At 40.7% G+C, this 18,269-nt stretch overlaps 1 protein-coding gene across 10 annotated transcripts in view; it reads right to left on the minus strand.

The window, feature by feature from the left end:
• The window catches only part of B3GALT1 (beta-1,3-galactosyltransferase 1), a 201,261-nt gene extending 190,606 nt beyond the window's left edge, over positions 1-10,655 (minus strand). For 4 of the 10 annotated variants that reach the window (XM_068948693.1, XM_068948701.1, XM_068948700.1 and 1 more), the window contains exon 1: positions 10,464-10,648. The gene's annotated coding sequence lies outside the window, so the exon portion shown is untranslated. Of the gene's footprint in view, positions 1-10,458 lie in introns of all 10 variants that reach the window. The other 6 variants (XM_068948704.1, XM_068948697.1, XM_068948703.1 and 3 more) reach the window with 4 other exon arrangements.
• Positions 10,656-18,269: the final 7,614 nt, after the last annotated feature.

Genomic DNA, 18,269 nt, shown 5'->3' on the forward strand with positions numbered 1-18,269 from the left:
TCAAAACTGCTTGAGTTTCAAAGGTGTGCAAAGCATATTTTAAATGTTCAGGTAGCACAGCTAATATACATTACAATTGGAGCTGATCTACAATAATCTGAGAAATGCAGAATTCTTATTGGTATCTTGCTAGAAAGAACTGCCTCACAACAATTCTAGATAGTACCTTTTCTGTGCAATATAGACAGGACTAAATTAGCTCCAAAATATAAGGTAGCAAGTAGTCAAAGTCATATCCATCTGAACCCAGAAGGTTTTATACAGAAATCAGAGTAGGTCTGAGTCTTCATTTTACTGGAAGCTGTACAAAGGACTTGCTGAAACGTGTTTGACTTGTTTGCTGATGTCAGAAGTCTCGCTACAGGGCGACCACCTCATCAAATCATCTAACAGTCAAACAAAAGCACAGAGTAACTCAGCTAAGTGACCACACAGAAAATAGGGAGATGCTTTACAACAGATAGTAATGCATTTACTGATTGTACCCAGCTGCTAGATATTGAAGGACTGAAAGCAGCAGAGCAATACTGTAGACTATACTTTTCCCAAAGATTTTTCACCTATGATGGGCACCTCAGGGAAATGGTGAAGCTCCCAAACCACCACCATTCACTTAAGTAACATCACTGGCACTAAGATAACGACCAAGCCAAAAAGGTTGTATCCCATATTCATAAGTTATGCTTCTGATTAGGACTGCTAAGTGTTACAGTTGGGGGACTTTAATTTCCTTGGGATTTTTTACAACTTTAAGTAGACAGGGTAATATATAAGCAGCCACTAGTGTTTGTGTGCTGCTTACTTTTATAGTTATAGAGAAACGTTCCCTTCCCAGAGCTTTCAAACTGTAAAAGGGGTAAATATCAGGTGACCTCGGCAGTGACAAATTAACAAATACATGGCTTCCTCAGACTTTGTGGTTATTATAGTATTATATAACTCTTATTATATAAATGGGTATGGTCTGACCCAGGCTCAAACTCCCATGCCTTGGTGACTCTTTTTAAGCAGTCCTGAAATCCCATGACAGCTAGCCAGACTGACCTACAGCCAGATGACCGAGTCAAAAGTCAGCAAAGAGACTGGCAATAGGCAGAAGCTGGAGGAAGTAGTTTACCTCCTGGCAGGCTCTTTGTTCAAAGAGGTCCTTGTAGGGCAGACAGATGCCAGCAGAAGCCCACTCTGACAGTTTCCCTGCTATTCAAGCCACCTCATCTGCAGCATCATGCACAGTCACTGACACGCTCCACTATGACTTGATGCGTAACCTTCTCTTGCCAGCCACTTTTGTCATGACCATTCCTGAGAATACAGCACTGCCTAATTACGTCAGATGCCAAAGAGTGATTTTACAACATGACGTGCGCTACCAAATTCATTTCACAGAAGCCTTATATCAGATGATATCAATACCAAAATTCTAAAGAGGAAGAATTACTGTTTCTTCTCTACAAATATTAAATATGATGAAAAAAAATCACAGGAAACATTTTAGCTTGGAATTATCTTATGTTGATAATGTTGAAATTATCTTATGTTGATAATGGATTCTTTATCCCGAAAATGGAGTCAGTAACAGACAACAGTGTTACATTTCCTTACAGGTGAAGGTATTACTGAATAAGCAGTACAGAATTTCTAAAAGTTAGTCCTTAGTTTAACTTTGATTCTTTCTTGATGCCTCCATGCACACTTCTACTTTTTCAAACTCAAATCCATCAAAAATGTATACTTTTTCTAGAGGAGAAATATTCAGAATGAAATATGCACAATACAGTATTTTAATACATCTTCCTCAGTAGTAACTGAACATGTGTTGAATTCTATTCCCATTTAGTTCTAACTTCATAAATTAGACACAGCATACAGATAAAAATTTGACCCCAAAGTAGTATATTTTCCATGTGACACATGCTTAATATCATCCAAATTGCAGCATTAGTAGCACACTATATAAAATTCTGGATTAGAATTCAGGTGTCTAATGTATTTCATGTCCTAATTTCTTAATGTCAATGTTTGACTTCAAATAGTAATCTGAAATCTGCACATGAAAGTTTCTGGTAAGTAGGCCAGCGTGTATGCAAAAGAACATTTTTTCACCAAATCAGTGGGCAAGTTTGGTCTCATCTCTCTAGTGTGCATATACTTGCATGGGATTCACCTCTATGCTATATAGCGCAGGTGAAAAACTTTCATTTGAAGCTTAATTTTTCTCTTGAAAGTCTGCAGTGTGATCACTTATGCTCTCACATTTGAATCTTGCAGCCAACCTTTAACGTTGTGTTTTGTTGCTTCTTAGCTGATTCTGAGCAAATACAGCAGTGAACTGCAGACAACAGGATTTGTTTTAGGATTACATTTGAGGTGAGATGCATTTTCTGAGACCTTTTAACAAACACCTACCATAATCAAAAGTTTGGCTGTCAAACATTTCTGTCAAAAGAAAGACTAATGGGTTTACTCTAAAAAATCTGAAATTATTTTTCTTTGTGGAAAGTCTTGGAAAGCTTGAAAGCTTTAAATAAAATAAACTTTTATAGTACAATGCCATCAATATACTATTTTTACTCTTACAAGCTGCCTAACAGACCAAACAAGTTCTTAACTGAGATATAAAGTGTCTTCCTAGAAAATGTACATATAAGAAATTAAGTGATTTAGAATATTTTGTGAATGGCTATATTAATGTGGCTTCCTTTGTCAATACCATCTTACCCCCACTAAAGTATATACATTCTTGGGAAGAACATTAAAATTTGGCTGATGACTCTGAAACGTCTTATAAAAGTGTTAGATTAATGACTGCATACATCCTAACACAAGAAGATATCGTCATAATTAAACAATGAAAGCCAAGCTCCACTTTATGATAATAGCCTGTTTAAGGCAGCTAAGCGTGTAAGTGGCATTGTTCTATCAGTAGCTTCTAAATGTATGCAGCATAGATTTATCAGTTACCACTACTGCATCCTGTAAGTACTGAAAAGAACTATACAGCCTATACACTAACGAGCATTTATGTCTCACCCATGACATCCTTGCAGGCTGTCATGGACTTGCTATTCCATATTAAGACTGTAATCTTGAACTGTATCAGTTGACAGAAAGCTGACCATGACTTTGCAGCTACTGCAGACAAGGACAATATCACCCTGTTTCTCATGAAGTAGCCACTAGGTCGGTTTCAAGCATACCAGGCAGAAGTCATACACCTGAACCATTTTCTGTGGCAGACAACTGTTCTGTCTTGGAAGCTAGTGATTTCTGGCAAATAGCATCCATTAAACGGAACAGGAAGCTGACTTTAGATTGCCAGTTACTAAATTCAAATAATGAAATATGTTAGCTGAAAATAGCTGTCTTGTTAAAGCAAGTTACAGTGGAAAACCAAATGCTGCAAACAACTAACTCTAGTTTCACAACATTTTAGACACCCATATTTAAACAGCAGAAAATGACCTCATCAATGGATAGCAGAACATGAGGGGCCTCTAAAGGATTTAGAATATAGTTTTTTAGGCTAAATATTTAAATTGAGAAAGCAATAGGATGACTACTAGCACAGCTCCTGTGCTTCTGCCAAGTACTTTAACACAATAAATCAAGGAACAGAACAGTGCTTCAGGCTGCAGTTTGACAAGTGCATAAGCCAATTTAACTGCTGCCTATCAGCATCTTCCTCTCCCCTCACATCTACCCTCATGGTTCTATTCCCTCCCTTGATTCAGCCTTCCAAGATCCTTTGCAGAGCAGATTCAAGGTGGCAGGAACCAGATTTTGTTTGTGTGTTTGTTTGCGGGTGTGTTTGATTTACCAGAGATGCGGTGGGCAGGAGTTCTCTTTGACCAGCTTATATGAGCTGAAGGGTTTCTGCGAGGGGTCTGCTATGTGTTAGGGCTCGCACAGCTGGGGAATGGGTCTGGGAAAAGTGGAAGACGACAGGACCATTGTAGCCAGTAGTTGGAGTCATTGATGCTGCTGTGAAACCACATTTATTACTAAGTAATATCAAGTAATAATGCAGCATACTAATAATAATTTTCTAATGTTTTTTTAAACATCACCCTCAACACTGTTTGCAATGTACCAACCCTTAGTGACACGCTCTGAATATCAAATGAGTAGCCTGTTTTTGAACAAGGAACATGAAGAAACCTTTTTATATGGTGGGCTTCCAGCCTGACCTCTTATAAAAAACTAGGGAAGGTGTGCGGCGAGGGAAAACTATGCATACTACTTTCATGTTACTGTGAAATGCAGTTCAGAAGTGGAAGGTGATTAATTAGATGGCACTGGAGTTAAGACTGATGTGCAGTAAGTCAGTAGAGAGGCTAGGAAAGGATTAAGGTTATCTGAGTAAACATCACTTCACATTCACGTATTTTAAAAGCTTCCTTGGTGTTAATTAAGCATATTTTTAACAGCAATCAATGTGGATCAAATGTCATATACTACCATTCTCATTTCCCCATGCAGTACAGTTGGATTAAGTGCTGTAAATGGCATCTTTTAGAATTTTCTTTCCTTTTATCTGTTCCAGTTTACTTGAGAGATCCTTAGGCTGTTATTCTTCTGAGCTCATGTTTGCTGAGGTCAAAAAAATAAAACAAACCTTGATTTTTATGTTCAAGCCATTTTTAAGACCGCTGAACACTAACTAATTTCCCACAACACTTACCTCTCAGCCACCAGAAAAAACACATATGCAAGAACTCAGAAGGAACAATACTGTTGGCAAAATCAGAATCAAGACGAGGAGGTCGCTTGGAGCATGGAATTCATGCCATGCTGATGGCAAGGAACTCCAGAATCACCTTACAAAACTTAAAGTAAACAAAAAGATGACAAATGAGCTTCAGTGTACATAAATGTAAGTTAATACATCTAAGGAAAAATAATCTAAATCATACATACACCATACTGACAGACATCTCAGAAAAGAAATCTAGGAGACACTATTGACAGATCACTGGAACGATCAGTACTTTGCTCAGCAGCAACCAAAAAACAACAGAACATTGGGCATCATCAGGAAGGGCATTGAGAACAAGACAGAAAACGTATACAACCCTGGTTCACCCACATCTTGAGTACTGTGTGACGTTCTGGTCTCTGTATCTCAAGAAGGATGGATAGGAGTCAGAAAAGGGTAAATCAGATGATCAGAAGGACGGAGCGTCTGCCGTAGGAAGGGAGACTAAAGAGGCTCTTCAGTTTGAAGAGAAGGCTGAAGCAGATATGATAAATCAAACCATGAAGCTGGTGAATAAATTAAATGTAAAACTTTTGTTTGCCAAATGCTCTGATACTAGAACTAAGGGACATTTGCTGAAGCTAGTAAGAGAACAGTTTAAAAGAGATTAAAGAAAGTGCTTCTTTACATAGCTAACAGTGAACTTCTGGAACTTGCCACCAGAGAAGGTTATGAAGGTAGAGAACATCAGCAAGTCTGGAGAAAAAAAAAAAAAATAGACCAGTTCTTTGACAACAGGTCCATAAATGGGCTCTAAAAGCACTGGGCAGCGATATACCTACCATCACTACTACAGAAACTACATGTGCTAGGAGAGTACAACGGGACAGACTGCAGAAAGTGGCTATGCTTTTGAGCTGTCCCTAAATAGCATCTCAATGTCACTGTCAGAAACAGAATGCTGGGTTTGAAGGCCCACTGGTCTGACCCAAGAGCTTTTCTTCTGTTCTTACAGTCTTAGCTTCAGTTTTCTCTAGTACCTTCTGTGAAGCTCTGACAAAACACAAAAAAGTTCACACCACTGCTTCTCATCTGCTATGAAAGATGCATGTCAAATCTGAACAACACTGGTATTTAGTGCACCCTTCTAACATATAATATCCTATGTTAAACAATAAATTAGTAGTATATCTTCAAAAAAGAAATAAGGGTCCGATCCAGAAAGAAATATTTGCATTAATCCATCCAGTGTGACCCCCTACAAGGCCACAGATGTTGTTCCAGGCCAGGATCAGCTGTTAAAGTGAAAATATAGCCACCTGCTGAGGGACAAAATAAACAAACACCAGCCCCTTAAGCAATGGAGCTGCAGAATAGCTCAAAGGGAGACAAGGTTAAGCATAAATCATTCACATCACATTTTTACTATGACAAATCTCAAAAGATCGTACGAGTTGCAACTTAACAGTACTTGGATGGTAGTCTTGAAAAAAAAATCAAGTGTGAAAGCCATTTTATATATATATACATATATATATATATATGGATGGATGGATAGTATTCCCCCCTTCTCTTTTAGAAGAACTATTTGTACATGAAATAAGACACTAGAATTGAAATATTTTGAGGCTACTGATAATACAGAATATCTTCTGCAAAGGCAGAAGGTGTGCTGTACACATTCTACACAATAAAGAAATTCTGGCTCTGCAGAATTGGTTTCAGTTGTACAAGGCATTCTTCACTCACTTCACTCTTATCATTAGCACCCTCTAGTATTTGGTAATTTGTTGTTATACAGAGGAAAATAATGTATACTTATTTCATAAACATATGTAGTGATATGCTACATGTATTACCTAATTTACATATTTCATTCTAATGGAAATAAGAACTGTTTTGATGAGTAACTATTACAAATATTTAGATCTCTCCTAATATTTTAGGAGGTTGAATTAAGAGAACTGCAAAATCAGAGTGCAGGAAGGTTAAAAGAGAGATGGTCTTCCTCCCCAACCCTGCACCTGCAAAATATCTAGGAATTTTATGTTTTAAGTAGTGGTACAAGAAAGGAGTGTGCTTGTAAATGAGATTCATAATTCATTATCCCACCTTGGTCCATGACTGTATTAGTACTACCCACAAGCAGCCCCCATGCTCAAAGAGAGTCTGTATGTCCTTTCTTTCTCCCACATGAACTCTAGGATAAACTGCTCTCAGCCACCAACACATCTGCAGTCTGCACAGCTCTGCTGAAATTTACTCTTGGCTGACTGATTATCAGTCAGTCAAAGAACAACCTGACCATCCTCACCTTTCTTGCTCTGTTACTCTGTTGAAGAGCTATGTCCTCAGCCTCAGGAGCTGATTTTTTATGTCCTGTTTAAGAGCATCTTTTGTTAACTTCATTGGAAAGCATTCAAAGAAGAGACAGGAGCAGGAGAGGAGCAATCTCAGGCGTTCAGGCATGCCTATGGCAGTGTTACACAGCAGCAGATACTATCACCATATTTGGAAACATCTGAAGCCTGTGAGTAACTAACAAAGGGAACACTCAGACATGGAGGAATTTTATATTTCTATTTATCTGGAATTCTGCAGAGCTTCCATACATCACCATTTACAGTCACTGCGTTTGCTGGAGCTTGTACAAACAGCTACAAGTCAGTATTTTAACTGCAGTTCAAAACAACATTAGCTTTTCCAAAAGATCATTGTACCAGCGTACATGATCTAATGCGATGAGATACAGCATTCATTCACCTTTTCTGTGATCTTCTAGCAACTCTTCAGTAGTTCTACTAAATGTACATATGAACTCATTTCTAAATGAGAAAGCTGGTTGTTTCCCCTAGCTAAATCAAAATAAGTAATTTTCCTACTACTGGTGGCAAAATACATCACCCATGTTGCAGTACTATGGCATCCACTTTTTTAACGCAATTAAATAGGCAACAGGTTGGAGAATGCTGCTTGATTAACTGACTGCTTCAGTTCCAGATTTCATTTTACTACATATATTAATACTTCCCTGTAAAAATTATTACTACAAAAGCAGCTGAAGAAAATACTAGACTTTTTTTATTCTTATGAGTGTCCTTCTACCTGGGAGGCTTACGGATGGACTCATTTTATATACAAGATGACTACAAAAAGCAGGCTCACAGTTTTGAAACTTCACTGTTCTCCTCTAGTTTTAACTAGATATGAGCGTTATATAGTGATAATTATATGAGCATTAGTAAGCCCATATCTGATGAATATTTTTGAACAAGTAAATAATTAATAAAGTTTTATTCATTTCTAGGGATAGGATTATCCTTGCTCCAAAAAATGTCGTTATTTATCAAGAGGCAAAGAAAAGAAAGAATTGCCATTGAATTTGGCACCTTTCTGAAGAAATATAATTGAATTGAAATATTTTGATCTTTTGGAAAATGTTTCCTGTGAACTATGAGGAAAAAAAGATAGAGGAGAAAAAAAAAAAGACAGACAGGTGATGTAGTGAGTTCAGAGGCACATACCGTCTTTCAAGCATATCCTCCAGAGAACAATCCCAGTGAAACGAGTATCATGAATAAAGACTACTCATGTGAAGAAGGTTCCACAGATTACACATTTATAAACTGAATGTTTAGATTAAAACCTGATTTCACTTGCAAGAAAACAAACAGCTTGGTATTTTCAGCCTGTAGTCTTGGCAAAAAAAAAATCTATTTGTACCTGCCACAAAAATACCACAATATTCAGCTTCTTCTCTCCTAAGAAAGCGTTTAAGGGAAACACAGGTGAGGTAGACTGAGGCAGACTGGCACAACCGAGCATCTCAGACACTGCACACAGCCATGATGCCAACATACTTGAATTGGGATTTCTCTCTGCCCCGTGCACCTAAGCTAAGCTAAAATACTCCAAAGACATTGACTCCAATAACTAAATGTTTTTGAAAAACTGATTGGCCATTATGACCACATTTTGCTGGATCTATGTAGAATCAGTGATACAAAAGAAACCAAAACGTCATTAGCCATTCATTAGCCACAAATAAGGATATTTTGGGGGAAGTATTCAGGGAGAGAATAATATTAACTTGTCAGTTATAAATTCTACACTTTGCATCTTTTATGCTTTACTAGTATCTTCCTACTCAGCCATAAAACTGGATTTTAGCTCTCTAAAGCAAAGCATAAATTTGTGATAACAGGGTTTACAATGGTTATTCATGTTTACCACCTATCACATGATTTTGAAAAATTCTGAAAGCACATTATGCATCATGTGATTAAAAACATTTCTAAAACTAAAATAATGCATCAGAATTATCTGAACCAAGAAAGAGAGAATCAAATCAATACACTCCTGCAAAGTAGGAAAGGAAGATTACAGCTAGGAAAAAAAAAATGTTTAATCCCATGACCTTGATTTTTCCTGCAGACCACATTAAACAGTTTCTTAACGTTTAAAGTGCTCAACCCACCACATGCAATATAATCAAGAAATAACAACAATTATCATCTTTCAGTTGTTAATTCTGGATGCTCTACCCTGCTTCCTACTGAATCAATGTCAAAACTCCTCTTAATTTCCACAATTGCAGAATCAGGTCCATCATTACAAAGTCTGTGTGTAACCTAACAATTGCCTGAAACATTATATGATCAAGATTTTGAACGTTTACACTAATGTCTACAAAGAGCACTTAAAGGCTATTTTTCCCTAAATTAACACGATTTGACAGTACTTTAAAGCCCTCCGATTCTGTCTTCAATGAGACAAAGTAAAGCAGGTGGACGACCAATGAAAAAGACTACACACAGATACATGGGATTTCATCTCTAGCGTTCCTCCGTCTTAATAGCCACCAGTCATATTTCAACCGTCCACGTTGCGCTGGCTTCAAAATAACTTTTATTTGAACTTAACTGTTTTAACTTCTTCAAGACAAAGCCCAGAGCCGTAACCAACCACCCCCTCCTCTAACTCTCCCCGGGCGCCAAGAGCCCCCCGAGGGCCCCGGCGCTGCCCCAGCGCGGCCCCGGCGGGAGGCGCCCGCCAGCCCCACGCCTTTCCCACTCGGGACACGGCCGCCGCCGGGGCACCGCCGAGGGGCCGCCCTCGCCCCCGGCCCCCTCGCGGCGGAGCGGCCAGGCCGGGCAGCGCCGGAGCAGCCGGGCCCGGCACCAGCCGCGCCGACCCCGGCCGCGGCGACCCCGCAGCCGCCGCCACCGCTGCCGCCGCCGCCCCGCTCGCGCGGCCGAGGGAGGGCGGCCCCGCTGGGATGCGGCAGGGGGCCGGCGGCCGGCCGTGCCCCGCCGCCCCGCGCCGAGACCGCGGGGGCCCCGCCGCCGCCGCCGCCACCCCGAGCCCTCCGCAGGCGACGCAAGGGGACGGGCAGAGCCGCCGCCGCGCCGCCCCCGCCAGACCCGGCTTTCAGGCCGGATACCCCCATCCCCCGCCACCCCACCCCCCGCCGCGGCACCGGGCGCCCCGCCGCCCTCCGCACCGGCCACCCCCGGCGGGCGGCGGCACCGAAGTTCCCGCCGCGCCGCACCGCGCTCCCGCCGAAGGGCACGGCATGGGGCGGCGGGGCGACCCCCGCCCGCCACGGCCCGCGCCGCGGCCCGCCGCCGCCCGGCCCTCGCCCGCCTGAGGCATCCCGGCCGCCCGTGCCGGTCCCGCTACCCGGCGCGGCCACCAGCCCCGCCGGCAGAGCCGTTACAGACGCGCACGGAGGCAGCCATCCGCCTTCCCCGCGGCCGGACCTTACCGGCTGTGCTCGCCGCCTTCGCCTGCCTGGCCGCACGCCGCTCCGCGCCGGGCTCCCGCTGCCGCCCGCCTCCCCGCAGCCGGCATCACTGCTCCGCCCGCAACCGCACCAGCCGCCGCGACGCCCGGCAGCAGCGCCCGCCTCACGGGAGCACAGCCTCGCCGCCGGTGGGACTCGCCCTCTCTGACTGGCAGCCGCCGCAGCCAATCGTCGCCCGGGAAGCTCCGAGGAGGCGGGAAAGCAAGACGGACCAGGACCAATCGGAGCTCACCCCTGCGGCAGTACCGTTTCCGGGAGGGGGGAAGCCGCGGCAGGCGGCGGGGGTCGCCGTGGGTGTGAGGTGCCGCGGTGTACGGCGCGTTGCTCCGGGACTCGCCCCAGCCCTAGTGGTGGCTGCTGGCACCGGGAACGCGTGCGGTAGGGTCGGTGTTTCTCGCCCTTCCCCAGCTGCTCCGGAAAACCGGAGAGGGGCTGAGGGCCGTGGTTTCAGGTGGGGGAAACGTGTGCCGTCGTTTGTTTTGTTCGCAATAGCATCAAACTTCATGCCGAAGCGCTTTGTTTAAAGCGCAGCATCTCAATTGTTTAAACAGAAAAAGAGAAAAGGGAGGGAGGGTTTATTTTTTCTGTGGAATTTCTTCGTGCCGAAAACGTGTCCGCCCGAAGCCCCGCAGGCGGCAGTAGGCACCGCCGCTGTCCTTTCCCGGGGTGCAGCCTCGTTGCAGGCGGCGACCGACTCCGTTAACGGCTGCAACGGCCGCTGCCGCGCGAGGAGGGCGCGCGCGGCCCGCCCCGCCCCGCCCCGCCCGGCGGTGCCTGAGGGGAGCTGCCGCGCTCAGCCCCGGAGCGGGGCGCAGCCCCTCCCGCTATTTCTGTGGCCTCTTCGCCCTCTGCATACGCTCCTCCTTGGTGCAAGTCCAAAGTAAACGCAGATGGCTCGGTGGTTCATTGCTCTTAGGAGAACAGCGGGAGTAAAGAACTGGAGAGCATTGCAGTTAACGGGAAACGTTAGCTCAGGTAGTTAGTTATGCGTCTGATGTTGTAGCCGTGTAGCCCTGTAGTACAGTATTGCCGTTGCTAGTAATAGGCCATAAGCTTTGTACTGAGTTTGAAAGGCCTCAGGACTGAGGCTTGTCAGGCTTGCTCTGTCTGAACTTTTCTTGACTTCCTTGTGGCTTTTGTTTCATTTGGTGTAGCTGTGATGCCATTTTCTCTAAGGGATCAGGTGTCTCTGGCTAATTTATTTTACTTGTGTTTACCTTTATGTGGTACAACCATAGTTTTATACAGATAGCAGTAACAAGGACTTATTCTATGTAGAATGAGACAGTGAGGACTCTTAACACCACGATGTAGTGTAGTGCTTTTTGAACTCTTTCCAAAATTAAATAACCTCTCTAGGGAATCTGGGGATAAGCAAATATTTGTTATATCTTATTGAACAAATTTGTTGTTAGTGTTAGAACTGAATACTGTTTACATACAGAATTCCTTGTTCAGTTGTGCCAGATGCTGGTACCCTCATCTATGCTGAGTTCAGAACTGCTACTACTGTTAAAGGGCATGACTTTCAGGTTGTTTCCTTTCGTAGCAACCTTTACATGCAAATTCTGTTCTGGTGAGACTGATCCACTGCAGCAGATTTCATTTCCTCCCAGTTTTCAACTGTTCTTTTTTTGGTGGCAATGATACATTTGGATTCAGGCTTACTGTGTTGAGTTTGAGCACTGAATGCAATCACTTTTGTTCGGAGAGAAATATGAGAATGTTTTAAATGCTTATGAGTTTAAACGTTCTGTGCAGTAGCTCAGAGATGTCTTTCTTTAGACAAGATTGTTTTTATTATTTCAGGAGTCTCCTCAAAACTTGAGAATGCGCAGTGTTAAAAATAGTATTTTATAGTTCTCAAACAGTATGATTTTTTTCTCTTTGTTAAACGGGAGTTTTTTTTTTTTTTTAAACATTTGATGTCAGAGAGCCATATCATATCTTGGAAAAAAAGACACAGTTTATTTAGTGTTTACAGTTTTACAAATACCGCAGCACTGACGAAAACATTTCCCAGTATAACTTTATAACTTCTTCAAAACCAGGGGAAACATGAAAAATAATCCTCATAAGTCTTTCTTAGTAACTAGGGAATTTTCATTATTTTTAATATTTAAAACTTTGTCTAAAAATATAAACAAACTTGAGAAATCCTGTCTGAACCGAACCGTATTTTTTTTTTTTTGGTAAGAATAGCTTCAGTAGTTTAACAGCAGCTCTCCCCGAGCATGTACATAGCTCCATGTGTAAGGTAGCTAAATCATTAGTTGTCAGGAAAAGCCTACAGTTTAACTGCAAAAATCAGTAATATATATCTAACGCAGTTTTCAGCAGTGTTGAAGATCACTAAACAGAACTTGTGCGAAATATAAAGACAATATATCACATAACAGCCAGATATGTTGTTTATGAGACTGAAACTTCCCAGTGGGAGATTTGTTGTTAGAGGTACAAAAGCACAAATAATTAAAAGCAGAGGAGACAGGAGAATGAGAACACAGCTCACCTAAAATACGGCCCTATTCAATAAAGGGCTTTAGAGTACACTTATATTTTCAAAAAATTAACAGAGCTCTTAGTACCTTACTAAACGGGAATTTTGTATTGCAATAAAATTGCTCAATCCACAAAACTCTAATTTAGCCATCAGTCCCCAAAGAAAGAAGAGTTTGACAATTCTTTTTGTAAACAATACAGTACTCTTGAATAGTGCTAACCAGGTGTAGAGGAGCTGGGCTACTCTTACTCACAGCCCAAACAGCCCAAGTAATACCATCCCCATGCATCTCTGTCAGCACAAGTCCATTCCGTCCTGGATCAACAAACCTGCAGGGGTGACAGAGTAAGTCAGGAATCACATTTATTAAATCTTTGTCCTAGCTGTTAAGACTGTCAATTAGGTGTGAACTGTGGTATAAGTGCTGATATTTGAGATTTCAGTGAACACTAGGATCTGTGTTGAGATTCAGCTACACAAAAGAAAAACAATTGCCATATATCCTTTGGTCTTTATCCTGAGGTTTTAGGAGAGGTTCTGCTTCTTATTACCAATTGTATGCTTTGAGGAAATTACTCCATCTTCATTTAGAAATTCTTTGTGGCCCTAGGAAGTTCCCCAGTTAAAGTAAACTGTTTGGGCTCCCAATTCAAAGCTTTTTTTCCACCAGTTAAGTTCATGATTTCGTGCAGGCATTTTACTTTTTCATCAATGTTTTTATACGTAAGAAATTTCTTGTTTTTAGGGAACCACCTTACAGCGAGTTGGTATTTTGGTAATACAGGTAGCATGTGAGTGGAGTCTTAGTACTATCTTTTGATATTAACTATGCATCCAATTGGAGACTGATTATACTGAAAATAAAATCTCTGGAATTTCTCGCACTTCACATAGCTTTTTCTTTCCTTATTCATCTGACTCCTCTGTCTCTCAGTCTCCTCTCTCTCCCCCTTTTTTTGATGCGCTGTCTTCCTATAGACCTGTATAAATCGCGTCATTTCCAGCTGCTGGTTTCTGATTCTCATGTTATTTTTGAGTCACATATTTGACTACTAGGACAAAACTGTAGAGGCACAAAGCAGGTGAGTCTATCCTAAATCATCTTTCAAAGAATATCTGCTGCATTTGTGTGACTTCCAGAGGAAATACAAGAAAACATAAAACTTTTTCCTGGATGCTGCTAGGTTGACTCATTTTACACAAAAACACCAATTTCTGAAATATCGTGGCTATCTCCTGCCTGCTTAGTTTTTCAGTAATCCACACATCAGGAAAATATTTATTATAAGAAGTTTCAGATCAGTCCTCTGATATTAGGCTGATAGTGTTATTCATAAGTCTGCACCATATTAACACTGAAATTAAAAAAACAATTCTTACTTTCTCCAGCCTTGTTGTGTCCTGTCCTCTGAGTATTGGCAGTAACTGTTAGAAGGCAAACAATATATTCAGTGAGCCCTTCCAGGAGGCGTAAGGTAAGAGCAGATCTTTTAGCTCAAACTGTAAAGCAGTGCTTCAGAAACAAATATTTCCCTTCTTATTTTTTGGCTGAATATTGAACTCATACATAGATGGAGCACTGTACAGATCTGTGTGAGGTATATTTGATTAATTATTTTTAAATGCATTATAATTTGCTACAGTGTTATTTAGCCCCATTTTGTAACTCGTTTGCTGATTATGTGAATGCATATGGGAGTGATGCAAATCACACAGTTATGTGCTGGGTGCTGCAGAGGCAAATTAGAGAACAAGGTCCTTGCCCCAAAGAGTTTGCTCAGATCATCTCTTCTGGAAGTACATTCTGCAATATGATACAGGAAGACATATTTCCCTCTCTTGTTTTAAGATTTATCTACCATATATTACCATATGTCACCTGAAGGGAACTAGTCTCCCCGTAGACAAAGCAAAGCAACTTCTTTTGCATGCTTAGTGAGTCTGTCAAGATATTTGTTTATCTGAAGTGATCAGCTGCAAGCGCTGCTTCCATTTATATAGCGTCCTTCATAGCAATGTCACTATGAAGAACATAATGGATATACTTAGAAGCATTTAAAGACTCCATAACTATGTAACTCTTTGTGATTGCCTTGAAGAGTGATATAAGATAGGTCTTCCATGTTGATTAAGGAATGGATGTTTGAGCATGTTTTCTGATCCAAGCAGTTCTCCTTAGCATGAGTGTGACCAGGAAAGAGAATGAACATAATTTTTTTTCTTCATTGCTCTAGTCAATTTAAGGATTTTTTAATCTTTGTTTTTATTATGTTAGAGATTCTATTGTCCTTCACATGATATTTCATTTTGTGGTGGATCATCTGTTTTGACAAACATATACGCAATTCCGTAAGAAATTAATTATAGCAAAATTAATCCAGCTCTGAACTAGATTAACCAAGAGAGAAGAGCCTTCAGATCACAGTTGGTAGCTGAATCCAGCTGGCAAAAATCAATGTGGTTCTGCTTAATCATGATTAATGTTTTCACTTATTTTATAATTTTGCATGCAATTTTCTTTTTAAGGCTCTCACAGGATAATCTGGCAATCGCTATTCATAAATCAGAGCTTGGTTCTAATAAGGATGTCACCTGATTTGCTCACCAACCTGAGGTTGTGACCAGTACAGGGTTGTGACTTGACATTAGATTTCATTTTCTACCAGAAGTCAGGATTCACATCATCTGGGACTAGCACGGCAAAGTTTTGGAATTGTCTGCACTATTACTATTCTATGATTGACACCCAGGCCTGGTTCTGTCACCCTTATTTATACTGAAAAGCATTATAAGAAAAATTACTCCCATGTTTATGTAGTGATATCCATGTAGATAAGAATGTCTGCCTGGGAAGGGGCTGAAGGCATTGCTGCTAGAATTTAATGAAAGTAAAGATAGAAGAACTACATTAGGAATATTTGACCATATACTTTTGCTCATTGTCTGGAAGAAAAGGTTGCCTATAGTGTCAACCCCAAAGAGCTGTGACTCCAGTACAAATAGAGAAATGATAAAATGAAAAATGAAGTTGATAGATAGAAGGAATGAAGAGATAGGAATGAAGCTACCAAATTATGAAGCAATTTAGTGGTACTGAGCTTGCTAGTTCTATATATACACAACTGTGTTGCAGTAATTTGCTGATTGCTTGTGGTTCTATTTATGTATACATGAGTATCTATCTATTTATACACATACAGACATATGATATTCATATATTACACACATTAAAAGAACATTAAGCTTGAAAGTCAGAAAGCCTGAAGTCAAGCTAGCTAATATATTCTTTAATTATGTGATTGCGGTACTGTTTTTCATAGGACTCTGAACTTATTTAGAGCACAGAATGGATGTTTCCTGATCCTTGCACAATTATTTAATGTTTTATTTTATAGAATTATTAAAAATAAAGCCTCAGACCTTATTTATTATAATCCTCCTCGTATCTCCCAGCTGCTGTAGCACTTCAGAAAGAAGTTCAGAACACTTCGGAATGAAGTAAATATTCTCCTGGCTGTTTAACACCAGAGCATGGTGTATACTGTAAAAAAGTGAGATTGTGAAGTGGAAAACTATATTGCAAATGCAGACAAAATGGAACCATGTCAGAACTGAGGCACTAGATTGATTTAAGTTTATTCTCAACAAAACAGCGGAAAAGTATCTTTTGACCTATACTCTTACCAGATATTTTTTGTGGAAGTGGAGAAAGCCTTTTTGATAAAGTGTTAAAAATAAATCACTGATATCCTGTGTGGGGAAAGCTTCAACCTAAATAGATAACATTAGATAAAATTATAAGAAATGGAAACACCTTTTTTAAATGGAAAGTATGCAAAACTATTTCTAGAATGGCATTCCCTTTTCCTAGAGTTAAGACAAATACATGACTGTGTGGGATAGAATAGCACACAGATTTTAGCGTTATGGGTTAGCAGGGTAATATTACCTCAGCGGGAGTATGTCATTCATGGAAGTCATCCCAGACAGGTATTGGTGCATTTTTTGCTACATCATAGCATTTCAGGTATATTAAATATAATTCTAGGCACGTTTTGAAAATTACAGTATTTTTGATCTTTCCAACACTTGAATCATGTTCTAAACCCATTGGGAGGAATTGTTCCTAATGGTATAAACCTTAAAGTCTGGCAGTCTATAAAGCATAATATTTTGGTGCTGAACTTCAAAAAGTTTTCAAAACTTTAAAATGGATCCAGATTTCCAAAATAACTCAGCACTCGACCACTGTGATTGTATTTGGCATAAATATATTTTCAGCAGATGTATTGAATGAACATTTAAATTGCAAAATCAGGCACTCAGAAGTTAGCAAATGGTAAAATTAAGGTTATCTGTTTGACCTCATTTCATGTCCCTGTGAATTATGATTCTCTTTTTTTTTAAATTGTGATCACATAATAATCAGTAACAGTAAGAGCGGTAATAAAATACAGTAATACACACGTAGAAGAGAAACTAAAGTTACAGGCGGTGCAGAGTTTTATCCATTAGCCATCTTTTTCTGTGTAGCCCAGGCTTCATATGAAAAAAAAAAATCATAAGTTCTCAATGACTGTAAGTTTCAAACTATTAGATAGGTTCATGCTAATTCCACTCTGGTACTGAACGAAGCTTTCTTCAATTTGCATGCAGGTTGTTTACCATTTCAGATGGCTTTTTTAGTCCAGCGTTCTACACAGGATACTGCACAAGCTAAATACGCTTAGTGACAGCAGAAAAATTCCCTGTGGCTAATTCTGTCTTCAGCCTTCTTGTTTTTGAGTTTCCAGATGGAACAGAATCCAGACTGGCACCAGTTTGGTGTCTTATACAGGGACAGTTTGAGTACCTAAACTTCAGCTGCAAACAAATGCAGACAAGATTCCGTGTTACTGAATGTCTTCTGTCAAGATACATAGTTTGATGACGCTGAACATCCCCAGTGAAACAGCTGTTCCTTAGTATGGTACAGCAAGCATTTGCAGGACAGACCTGCAGGCAACCACAGCAAATGTTCCCTAAAAGACAGAAACTAACTGAGGTTAGTCTTTACAGTAGTGACTATAGAAGTTAAAAAATATGTATTTTTACTAGGGCAGCCATATGCACTTGAATAATTTGTTTTGATTTATGCATAATTTATCTTAGGTATTTGGGAGATGGTGTGGATTGTCTTTCACTTTGGATAAACGTGGTGCAGGACCTGGGAGTGACAGTATAAAGGGAACGTGTGATTCTCCTCAGTTCTGGAACTGATGAGG

Source organism: Struthio camelus, chromosome 6 (assembly GCF_040807025.1).
Source record: "Struthio camelus isolate bStrCam1 chromosome 6, bStrCam1.hap1, whole genome shotgun sequence".
In the NCBI taxonomy this organism is placed as follows: domain Eukaryota; kingdom Metazoa; phylum Chordata; class Aves; order Struthioniformes; family Struthionidae; genus Struthio; species Struthio camelus.